Genomic DNA, 13,150 nt, shown 5'->3' on the forward strand with positions numbered 1-13,150 from the left:
GGTACAGTACCTCCATGGGTAAGAGCTGGAGTCCTATTTATTCTGAGAGAAGGAAGACAAAGTAATGTTTGTTGGATTTTTATGCACCATTGTCATTTAAGGTGGATGCTATAACAGAGTACATAGGGCTGACAACAATATTCTAGGTTTAAACTTTTTTTTTTATGTATTTTTCTTTTTCCTTTCATTCTAAATATTAGAAGCTACTGTATGTTTGTCTATCAGATAAAATTCTACTAACATGCATAAAATGCTTTTGTGTTATAATTAACACAATGTGAAAATCATTTGCAGGATGTGAACACTATTGCAAAGCATTAAAGAGTAGAGTTGATTAAGGTGTAGATTATATGAACACATTTTTCTTAATACAGTTTAAAAGTGTACATTTTTCAAGGTTTATTTCTATATTTTAGACTACTTAAAGCTCCGTCTTTCCATTTATGCACTAAAAAATATGATAGACATTTCAGGACAATTATTGTACTTATTCATTGTTTTTGAATGTCTTGAAGTATTTCTGCATTAAACAACCAGTTCAACTGATTGGAACCTCCATTTAATACAGCTTTATTGGAAAAAATATTTCATTGATAACTATCCCTGTGACTGAATAAAAATTCTTAGGGAATAAAAGGATAGTAGCCAGATTTTATTGTATTGTTGTTGCATTAGTTACATAGTCTCCAGCTGAACTGACATCAGGGGTGATTCTAGAACTAGAGTTTTAATCGTGCCAGAGAGCTGTCTGGCCAGACAAAATTAACTTCACTGTTTTCTACTCATATTTTTGAAACTTGTTTATTGCGTTCTGATAATGACTAACTCCATCATTCACTTATGCGAATGTCTTCAACAGGTGTCCACGACCCCTAGGAGGTTCACGGAGGTACTGCATGGGGGTTGCGAAAGTTTTGGTTGTTTAAACAGTTTTTTTTTATATTCCCCCCAGCAATTTTTTCCACTAATTGAAATATCTTTATCTATTAACATGAATTCAAACCACTGTAGTAAACAGATAAATGGAGGCAGAAGATGTCTTTCAGTCATCAATGCCAGTGGCGGTTCCAGACCAAATGTACCCAGGTGCCAGGAGTGGGCCAGACTGTTTTCATTTGGGCACAGAAAAGCATGAAATAAAAGAACAGGGCAAGGGATTCAAATATATTAAGAGAACTGCATGAGGTGGAATTTATATTCAATTAGGTTTAATTAAAATTCTATGTCTTATTAGGTCAATATACATTCATAATTTTTTTTTTTTACATTTTTTGACTTAATTTAAGTTAAAATGACCGTTTTCAATAAAATCTGAATTAGAACTCAAGAAAAACTGATCAATTCAGCTGTAAAAATGTTTAAAAAATAGTATTGTTTTGAAAAAAACATTTAGCAAATGAAAACTTGGATCCTATCTCAATGCTACTAAATCTATCACCTTATTGTTTTTAAATAATTAGTAAAACAGAATTTGTAAAGAAAAAAAATGAAATAGATCCAAAGGACCTATCAGTAACCATGTCTGATCTAGCACAGACAGCAACAGGACATGAGCTACAGGGCCACTGGCCCCCGTTGGCTCCCATCTAGAACTGCCCATGATCAATGCACACATTCAGCGAACCACAGGAGCTCTTTCAACCTGAACGCCGTTTCATTCACAACACCTGTCCCATCAACGAGGAATCAGAAATATTTTAATAATCCCAGGGAGACATTACTTTTATTACATTACTCCATCTGTAACAGAGTGACTATAGGACCAGTTTGATATAACACAATTTCATACAATATATATAATTGGGGGGTCCCCGCTCCATCTCGCCATTAGTTTGGGGATCCTTGGCCTGGAAAACGTTAAAGACCCCTGTCCTAATGCATCGTATCTGAGACGTGTGCCAAAAACCTAACAACCAAAACAAAAAGCAAAGAATATTCCAACCAATTAAAGCTTTTAAATCAACTCAATTCATGGAAACCTTTGAATCAGTTTTCATGAAATGAGTTTTCTCTTTTGTTTACCAAAATTACCTCCGTGATATATGTAAAATAATCTCCTGAATTTTCTTTGCCACGTTAACAGCTGCTGCTATTCTGTCAGTTTTCTTACCTGGTTTTTCCTCACCTCTCACTTTGCACACACCTTGCTGCTTGAAGGGGTTAAATAACCAAATACTTTATAGTTTTTACAATGTCACATTTTTTTTTTTTTTTTCTATTGTAAAAAGCACATACAGTATTAAAAAAACAACTCATATTTTAGGGGTGCTTTGATTCAAATTAGGGTTGCTTCAGCACCCCCAAGAAAAGACTAAAATCTGCTATGCCTGACATTAAACCTAACCCAGATTGTGACTGAATTATATGTTGGATTTCTATCCGCTCCACACTACATATCCAACAAGGCTTATTTAAATTGTTTAGTTAGGCTCTGTGCGTCTGAACAGCAGATGTCACTAATGCCTTGTAATGGACCAATAGGAGCTGACCTGTCTGAGATTCATGCAGTAAGCATTTATCAGAGATTGTAAGAGATTATAATAAATCAGATTACTGCATCCTAACCTGCCTATAAAAAGCAAGGTCATTAAGAGCTTAGCCTCATGTAATGTCACTCGTTTTATGAAATCTATTAGATTATATGAGACGATATTTGTGTTGCTGTTTTGCCTCTTTTTTTAATCTGATTTCTGCCCTGATCTCTTACTAATACGCTTAGATAGTGCTACTTAAACTCCACATTCAGGCTAACTAGGATCTTTGAGTATTTCTATAAATCTGAACAGAAACGTCAGAGTGAAAAATATACAGATGTTTTCCAACATTTCTTTCTTCTGTCTTTAAGAATGTGGAATCCCAAACCAAAACACTGATTTTACATTTAAGATGTTAACCAACGTTTTATTATGTAGAACAAGAGTGAAAGTAAAATGAAACATTTTGCAAACATAACTTGTTTTATTGTCAATGAAAACAGTCTGTTGTATGCAGTACTTGAGACGAGGAGGGATGGCATCCCCTTTCTTAAAAAAAAATCTTTAAAATCATACCCCTTCTTAAATGACCATTCCCCCATATCATCCCCTATGACATTTTATTGCTGAATGTGTAAAATTTCTACTATATATTAACAGTAATGGCAATAATATTGCCCTTTCAACATCTGAAGGGCTGTGGGCTTATGAGTAGCCTAAGCAAAATAAATGGCCTACCATGATTATGAAGCTGATCCCAGTGTTAAATTAGTCCCTAACTGTGTAGGGGCAGTGATAGCCATGCCAGTCAGGGACTGACTGCAGTTCTACTGTAAGATTTCTTGGTCAAAGTCATACCTGACATGGAACAACAATACCATGCATATTGCTTTAGGTTAATAGACTATATTAATTAGGCTATGTATGCTTCAAATTTTTTTTTATTTTTACTGGTTGTATGCGGTGGACTTTTAATGTAACAGGTTTAAGAACTGTGTCTGTATCTGTTAGAAAGTGATGTAATGTTTGATTCGGTCATATGAAGATGAGGAAAGATTGTTTTTCTTGAATTGTTAGTGTTAAAGCAGATAAAACGGAGGTCTCCTTACAGCAGGGCTGAGGAACCTTCACAGCACATGTCTGCAAACGGATGAGAGGGTGAATCCAGGGGCGACTAAATATTGGCAGCAGGTAGAAACCATCACCTGTCTCTCTAAAAAAAAAAATGGCTTAAATGTTTATTTACTTACATTCTAAAATCTGACTCTGCTATATCAAGTAACCCTGCTCCTTTACATACACCCACAAGAACAGTACATTTGCCTTTGTGGGTTTTATTTCCTTCATACAAGCGTGTGTGCTCACCTTTATGGTGTTTACTTACTGTCTTTGGAGGTGAGCTTAAATGTGGCTAACTAACAACTAAACAAAAATAGATGAGAAAAATAATATTTTGACAAATAGTTAGAATTTTCCCCTTTACTTAAATGACTGTCACCACTGTATTCATGTTAAAGTTGCAGTATGAGTGAAGGCAGAGTCGGCAGTAACATTGTGGAAGGTTCTCACAAACCAGGGCTTTCTCTGAAGCTGCTTTCGTCCCCCATCGGACCGAACCCAAAGCACACTTTGTTGCCTCAGAGGACTGCAAAGTGTTCCACGTCTCCAAGTAACGCCTTAACCTACTGAGCATTAACTCCTCCTCAGAGCGTGCTGCCTGGAGAACCGGTGATAATGATTAAGACCTCTCTGTGTTTCAGTGATGGTTCACCCACAGGACATGTATCCCTAGTGATTACTTATCCTAAGCAAAAGCACAGAGACATTAGTTTTATAAAATATAAAAAATGACAAAGGTAATCTCATTAAAATGCATTTCATATGCACACTTATTTAATAAAACTGCTTATTTTAAGAGTTAATAATGAACATTGCTCAGAATGAAATAAACCAACAGGAAAGTATTGGAGGAAATAACTAAAATTTGATCCTTTATTTTTCCATCCTTTCTGAAGCACTTTTCAGGCTGGCACCGTGTGTGTGGTAAAAACTGGCCCGTCTGCTTTGAATTTCAAATGAAACAGTGCTGTTACTTCCGAGGTAGCAGTTCAGCGTACCGACATTTTCATATCACACGTAAAAAGCAACTTTCTGTCACACACTCTGCTCACCAAGATTCTAGTATAACATACATACTGTCAAACATTTGCTTTCCCAGATTTAAAAAAAAAAAATTAATTATGCAATAAGTATTTTATTCCTATTGAGATTATTTCTGGGCTAATGCTTCAAGCCTTTTAAAACACAATCATAAGAGGATCCAGGTAGGTTTTGCAACAGACAAAGAAAAGTTTTTTCTATAGGGATGTCTTCAACAGGGGGTCAGTAATCCCTAGGGGGTCTGTAGAGATACTGCCTGGGGTTCGCAAAAGTTTTGGTTGATTAGAATTTTTTATTTTTCATTTTTTTTATATTCCCCCCCTGCAATTTTTTCCATTAATTGAAATTTCTTTAAATTCACATTATCATGAATTCAGCACACTGAAATAAACAGATAAATGGAGACAGAAGATGTCTTTCGGTCATCAATGCACAAATTCAGGAGCTCTTTCAAGCTGGGCACCATTTAATTCTCAACACCTGTCCCATCAACCAGGAATCAGAATCAGAAATACTTTAATAATCCCAGGGAGAAATTACTTTCATTACATGTCTCCATCTGTAATAGAGTGACTATACGATCAGTTTGATATAACACAATTTCATGTAATATATATAATTAGGGGGTCCCCGAAAACGTTGAAGACCCCTGCTCTATTAGATTTCAGATCCAGTATGCGTTTAAGAATGCTTCATAAAAATCAGCATCTAAGGATATTTATGTTTTGGAGGATATATAAGTTTCAGGATATATAAGTTTTGAATTCAAAAAAAAATTTGAGAGTAAATGTAAAAGTTTGAGAATAAATAAAAAGGGGCTACGGCCAAGAGATGCCCCTGCTTTCTGATAGATGTGTAGATTTATTTATTTTTTGTGGTGTAAAGTGGGTAAATATTCTCTAGCTCTATCTGAATAAGACAGGAGACTGTAATAAGATTTTAAGATTTAGATCTATTTAATTTCTAAAACTAAGCTGTTTGTGTTCCCTGTTGAAAAATATGCATTATACATAAAAAAATCATTTGAAAAATGTTTAAAAATTATGTGTTATTTACTTTTTAACAGATGTAAGAGTCTACCACTGTCCTGTTTTGTATTTCCTGTGTAATAATCTTTTTATTCATGTTTGAAATTATGTTAGTTCACAGTTAAATAATTTTTCTATTTTAAAGCCATGTTAAGCTAATTATAGGGATATGTTGTTTTGCTAATAAAGTGTTTTTGTCACTTTTAGAAACTGAAAATGTGGAACCTCTTGCTTGAGACCAATGTTTAAACTTACTTCCGAGTATACTAGTTGCTCACCGTGTTATTATAAACTTTGATTTCATGAATATAACCCATCTGTTGGTTTGGGTATCAGAGTTTCGCAGGTATATGTCATTTTTGGGGGGGGATATGTTTTAGTTACCGAAGATGGCAGTGTTCGCTGATGTGTAGAAGTGGTCTCCGACCCTCCGCCGTGCGTTGTGACGCTGCCGTCAGCGTGGGGTTTCCCAGCGCTGAATGCAGGGTTACCGCGCCCATCTCTGCTGTTTGATGGCCGCAGGAAGAAGCGACTGAGATCCTGGCGTGAAGGAAGAAACAGAAGGGGACGACGACGGTTGGGAAAGACGAGGAAGGGACATTAGCTTTAGTTGGAATATTTTTTTAACCAAACATTGGGAACGAACAAACGAGGCTTTGGCTCTTCCGTCTGGGTGAATACCGCCTCGTCTCTGCGCCTCTGAGCCGGTGTCTCCCCCTGTCAGTGGGTTAAAAAAAAACTGGGTTCGGGGAGTGCCGCTCCTCGGTGGCTAAACTTGATCAATCTGAGCGCCTGGGCTAAGAGGACACACAACATTTAACCGTTTCCAGTCAATGTGATACAAACGACGGATACCTTCGATTGAAAGCGGGTAAGGAACTGTATTTCTACTCTTATTTGCGCTTCAGGAAATGCATTAACTGTGTGCAGTTGGCTAGCCTTCCGAGCAGAGAGGATGAACGACAAGGGTTAAACTTGGTTCTCCTCCGCTTAGTTAGCCGCCGTTAGCTTGTCGCTGACTAGTTATTGGTGCCAAGACTGTGGGTGGGGGGGGTCAAAGATAAACTTAACTAACTGCCTCGTCGTCAGTGCTAATTAGCTTGCTCTTTTTAAAAGCACAACAAGCTAACAATTCCCTCCAGTTGGCAGAAAGGCTAATTAGCTATTCTGGACATTAATTGCTAGAATATGTGCGGTACTTAAGTTAGCTTAGCACCCCTCCAACGTCCGGGTATCTCCCCTCTCTTATTACCTGTGCTAAACCGCTGAAATATATCTACCAGAAAGCTATTTAGTCCCCATCGTTAGTCAATAAATTTGATTATTTCAGTTTTCATCTGTATCCTAGATTTTCTTTTTCCTAAATAGGTTATTTTTAAACATTTTCTCCACAAACCCCACAGTAGGAGCTAACGCTTATAACAGAACATGATTGCAACTAGCACTCTCTGTCATTATAGGGCTAATTTAGAAGATTGCATAACCGTAACAAACACCAGTGGGCTTTGGATACACTTTCACTCGCTTAGGGCTTTTACAGCATCATGGATTGACAACGAAGGAAGTCTAAAAATGGCTACTTCGCCAGCAGTATCACCACTACCACCCCCACTATTCTGTATCCTGCCCAATAAGTCGCCGGCACTGGTCAGAAAATATGTCTGTGTAGTTTTGATTGCTGATCAGTGCGCGTTTGTGTGTGTATTACGAAAACGGACCAGAACAAAGGTTCTATCCTTATCGTGGATTGGATAAAAATAATCTGGTTGAAATTAAATCCGGACTACATGCTTTCCAAGTTCAGTTGATCTCACGGTATTTACTTAATTGAATCGAAACTAAACCTGTCGTGCATTAGGAGCATTGAATGTCACAGATTTCTGCTCCCACTAAGTCAACCAGATGTTTACTCATTGCGTGGAAAATAGTCACCCGATTATTTATTTTTATATTAAATTAGTTTATAAACAGCTGCTTAAAATCAAACCGACCGCTGTTCTGACATGTAAGAGGCCATTTTAATGGGGTGTTTAGATATTTGTTCTTTAGTATGCCAACCAGCTATTCGACCCTAATCTGAACTTCTTCTTTTAACGATGTGAAAACAAGATTGTCTAATTGGATTTTGACAATCTGTTTATCTTGATCACGGGTCAGGCTGTTGGCGGCTTCGTTGGGCCGCGCCGCTTCATAGCTTCCTTAGAATGGGCACCACCATGTAGCATGGAGCCCTCAGCGGCTGCTGTCATATTGGTTTGAGGCGGATCGAGCATCACTGAATGTTTAAGTTAAGAGTTCGGTGTGTCGAAAGTGGGCTTAGCATCGAGTTGTCACAGGAAGCCATGCTGAGCGCCGAGGGAAAAATCCACCGAGCGCTCGCAAAGTTGTTTCCCGGTGACCGGATCCCTCCAGGGATCTCTGTCTCCTCCAGTGGATTACTAGTTGCTTGGTTAAATGATTAGTTTCCTAAAAGAACTAGTCGCATTTACTGGTTCACAAAGATGAATTGATTTAGCCAGTGGGCCCCCTCCCTCCCTCCGCCTCCTCGAATGAATGGGTTCCTGTATTCAGGGCCCAGGCAGCTGCAATGAACAAGATGGCGTTCAAAGCCTTTTTCATCAGCGCTTTTTCTCAGACAGAGAGAGGCAGCTGCCGAGCAGCGGATGGATTCAGCTCTGTCAGCTTCATGCGTCTGATATGTCCCTGTCAGATAAACCTATAGAATGCTTTGTGTTGGATTATTATTATTTTGTTGGATTAATGTTTCCTAGATTATACAATCATTGCTACCAGGTATATGCTAACTCAGGGCAGGGAGGGTGTTGCACATCTAGGCTAATAAGGAATCGGAATAAAACGTCTACCTATGTTAAATATTTTCTATTGCTGTATGTTGATAAATTAATCCCTGATTTGTAATTAGTGCTTTATGGCTAAAAATGTAATTTAAATGCTTTAAATTGTGGGTTAAACAAAGTTTTGCTTTTAAGTAAAATTACATGTTTTGACTAATTTGTTTTCTTGGCTCTAAATCTCTTAATTAAATGTAAATATGGAAACCTAATGTTAAATTTACTAGATTTAGTTCTTAGGGTTTTATATAAATCTCCTTATTGCACTCTGTCACATTAAGAACAGGATTATACAACTGGCTGTTTTTATTTTATTTAGTTAATGTTTTAAAGTTGGTCCTAAAAAGCGTTGGGGTATAAAAACCTTTAGTGTTTTTTTTTTTTTTTTTTTTTCCAGTTCAGATAGAGTAGTGTGACCCGACTGTAACCCATAGTTCAAACACATCTGCTCAATCTATGCTTCTCTGGGGTTCAGCTTTTTTTCCCCCCTCTTCCATCCCTTTGGGTTGTAGGGGGGTGCTATAGATTATGACCCTGTGATTTAAACTAGAATCCATTTTTTCCCATGACATTCCAGTAAGGATTATCAACTTGTCAATGTTTTAATTCGCTTCCAGCCTTTTGATACAAGATGTACAGGGGGTTACATTTTTGGGTTTCTGACTTTCATTCATCAGAATTATGGGGCTTCAGTCTGTAATAGTGCTGATTTTTCTTTCTACCTAAAGAAAATGTTCCCAAGGTAAGTTTGAAGCACAATCAATATATATATATCTTTTTTTGTTTGTTACTTTCCAGATATTACAGTTAAAGTTGTTTGTCTCTTATAAACAGCTGTGCATGAAAAAGGACACTGGGATATTTGATCTTTATGAAATAAGCAGTAAACCATTATGAAATAACATCAAGCAAATTAAAGGGAAACATTGAAATTATTTAGCACTTGACTTGACATGACTCAACAATCCTTTTCATCCATTGCTAGTTAAAGTACCAATCAGTCTGTCAGCCTTAATATGTAGAACACTTAAAACTTTTAAAAGTCTTGTACAGGTTCAGAAGTTTAAAAGAAAAAAAAATAGATTAATAACACATTAGACATTAACTAAGATTGCATCATTAAGATCTTTTATCCTTACAACTTTTTGTGAAATTAGACTTAGACAGACTTTATTGTCATTTTGTACACAGAGCGCATTCTAATAGAAAATTTGTTCAGTACAGCTCTCAAGACATTTCCATTTTTAAAGTTCAGCAGTGATAAAATATAAACATAAGGCTGGTATATGATTTACAGATTCCAACATTCAGTGCTTTTTTTTTTTTTTAAACCCCATTTTATACAACAGTCAGCAGTCTAATGGTTAAATTCCGGAATCTGCTGGACCTGCATCGGATGCTTCGATATATAATACAGTTTCTCCTTTTTTAATTTTCTCCATTTAAATACATATACTATTAGAATGTGCTCTTGAAATAATTGTACTTTAGTACAGGGTTTCTTCTCTGTGGTCCTCAGGGCCCACTGTCCTACATGTTTAGGTCTTTCCCTGCCTCCACACACCTGACCTGAATGGAAAGGTGATCAACAGGCTTTTGCAGCATTTAAAGGCTGACAAAGGCGGTAATGTGGCCATTTGAATCAGGTGTTCTCGAGTAGAGATGTATCTAAAACAAGCCATTGGCTTGAGTCAAAAATATTAGTGTGATAAAAATATTGCCACTGTTCTGCTACAGCGTTCACTACTGATCCTTTGGTGGGTTGCATCGATTGATCGGCCTTGATTTAGTGAAATCGGCGGTCGGCCGATACTTTAATGTGAAATCAATCTTTTCCCCCAGTTTATCTTCTCCCGCAAAGGCCTGAAAATTCCCCCACTGTCAGTGCTATAATCTATAAATTTCAATTCAGTTCAATTCCGATTAAATATAGCGCCAATTCACAACAAGTCATCTCAAGGCCCTTTACAGAGACAATTCAACCAGATTATGCAGTCAAACTTATTCAAAGTTTTCCATCTAAGGAAAACCAGTTGATCGGATCAACTCATTGACTTGAAGTAAATCCCTCACTCCAAGCATGCTTAGAGCGACAGTGGAGAGGAAAAATTCCCTTTTAACAGGAAGAAACCTCCAGCAGAACCAGTCTCGGTGTGAGCGACAATCTGCTTAGGCCAACTGGGGTTCAAGGAGGCAGAAGCAGAGATAAAAAAAGAGGCAGAGATTCAAAATGCAACTGCCAGCCTGCTCCACAGACAGCCCCTTCCAAGAAACACACTGCCAGGAAGACGAGCTCCGAGCCAGCTCTCATGTCAGAGCATGAAAGAGAGATCATACAGTTAGTCACAGTCAGAGAAACGGGACTACACTGGAAAAACAGGCCAAGCTCAAACAACCACAATTTTGAGAGTATCTAATTTGCCAAAAATCTGCAATCCATGCACCCTATATTATTTGAATTCCAGCCATGTTGAAGTAAAAGTCTGAATTGCTATGAGGTCTCCAAAGTCAGTGGGTTTTGACTCTCAAGAGTTTAAGCTCAGAAAAAAAAGGGCAGGTTGTAGTGGCTTCTGCTCTCACACTTTCATGGTTAGCTTCTGGTTATATTATTTAGAATTGTAATTACCAGAAGATACATATTTTCTGACTGTTGATTCGGAGGACACCACAGCTGTTGAACATTTTGCTATTGCAGCAGGATTATTATCAGTTGGTGTTAATTAGCACACAGGTTTACATTGCCAACATTGATTTAAAGTGACTCCTGCTGGAATTCTGATACATATGCAGGTCTTTACATTTTTTTTCTTAGATTTTTACATGTTAAAATTGTTAAAGTGAGGGAAATGGTGTTTTATTTTGTATAAAAGAGATTAATCAATTATATTGAGTTTAAGAATTAGGCATAGAAATAAATGGCATGGCCCATATAAAAGCCCTGGAAGAATGATGGTTTAAAACATGTTTAGAATTAGGTCAGCATATGCAAAGATTCCCATTTGTTTTTATTGCTTACTGTGTGTCTTATAGTTCCACAGAAAGACACGCCTAACAATTTATTTATTAATCTTTGTCCTACATAATCACCATTACTGATCCATTTGCTTTATGTCATATTTTTTGTTTTAAATCTAATATTTGTTAGGTGATTTGTGTACATTTCTCCTCTTTAAGAACTTTTTAATTTGTCGGAAATAGTCCGACAGAGTTATAATATTCATTGGAAACACTTTTTCTGAACAATGATCCTTGCTAATACAGCTTCGGTTGAATACGTTCCTCTTCCAGCTGCAGCTTGTAGGTGACGCAGCAATCCTGGTGAATCATTTGCTGTTGCAGCAACAGGAGGCAACTTGTTGTACATCTAGTTTAGCATCATGCACCCCAGTATGTTTTAGGATCTGCAACATATCCTAAATTGTCCCTCAGTCCAAGCAACAACCCAAGCAACAACCCTCCATCTCTTGGTGGCGGCTGGCATTAAACTATTAGCAGTCGAAGGAGAGATGTAGTCTGCTTTTATGATGGAGAAAACATTAAATATTCCTGGTTTCCTTTACAACTTCATGCAGATTATTACCAATTGTGATTGCTCATTGTTGGTCATTTTTTTCATTTAGGACGGCTGACGTTTCCAACAGCTGAACCATTTCATTTGTAAATGTCGGATAATAATTTTTTTTGGGGGGTGGGGGGGGGGGGGGGTGTTTGAAGGACATTGTATTAATTATGGGGTGGAACCATATCCATGTAATTTGCCATATTTTGATTTTATTTATTTTTTGCTTTATCATTGACTGTAATTTAAGGCATGCAGCAGCATATAGTTTTTAAAAGTAAATAAGCTTCCGGTTTGGTCAGTGTCCATTTATTTGGGTTTTGGATTTCAATAGTTTTAAATTTGGAAAAAATAACCATGAAAATAAAGCAGAGATTTGAATTTGGTGATAATTCTTGAGTTTAAGTGTCAAGCAACTATTAGTAATTTACCCAACAAATTAATCTAAAGCAATTTACAACTGGGTTTTCATGAGAACTAGTTATAATTCTGGACTATGAGATCTCCTGAATATTCAAACCAAATTGCTTAAACAGTTTTCATGATAATAGTTAATACTTGTGAAATTGCCTCATTTATTTGCTATAATCACTATTACATTATGTTTTAGATAAAACACTGATCAAACCTAAACCATGATTCATGTAGGAGCTGGCTGGACTGAATTTGAACGATTTCACCAACATGTCCCTATTACATTTGACACAGATTTTTTTAAAGGCAAATCTAGCATAGTAAGGACAGGATGCTTTGTTTAGGGATACTCTTTTATGGTGGATCTCTGAAACTGATGGTGATGAGAAGCAACACAGTGATAATCATCCATCTTTCTTACCTGCTCATTTGGTAGAACTTCGGTCTCTCAAACATTTCAGGATTTGTCCATGGTACCTTAGGAGAACTGGTAGTTTTTATCGGCCCAATTAAACCTGATCAAACCAATGTGCTGTGCTGGGTTTGATATCTATGTCCATGGTTCTTTTCACTGCTTTCACTGACCTGCTGACACGGTCTTTTTAAACCCTTACCTGCCTATTTGCATATGTGTATGCGCAATCGGCCTGTTGGAGGACCTAT

General features: G+C 37.1%; 1 protein-coding gene across 1 annotated transcript in view; it reads left to right on the top strand.

Moving 5' to 3' along the window:
• Nucleotides 1-6,132: 6,132 nt before the first annotated feature.
• gnb1a (guanine nucleotide binding protein (G protein), beta polypeptide 1a) overlaps nucleotides 6,133-13,150 on the top strand; it is a 35,582-nt gene continuing 28,564 nt past the window's right edge. Inside the window, exon 1 of the mRNA XM_038293103.1 lies at nucleotides 6,133-6,533. The gene's annotated coding sequence lies outside the window, so the exon portion shown is untranslated. The remainder of the gene's footprint in view (nucleotides 6,534-13,150) is intronic.

Source organism: Cyprinodon tularosa, unplaced genomic scaffold, assembly GCF_016077235.1.
Source record: "Cyprinodon tularosa strain WSP-4 unplaced genomic scaffold, ASM1607723v1 ctg320, whole genome shotgun sequence".
In the NCBI taxonomy this organism is placed as follows: Eukaryota; Metazoa; Chordata; class Actinopteri; order Cyprinodontiformes; family Cyprinodontidae; genus Cyprinodon; species Cyprinodon tularosa.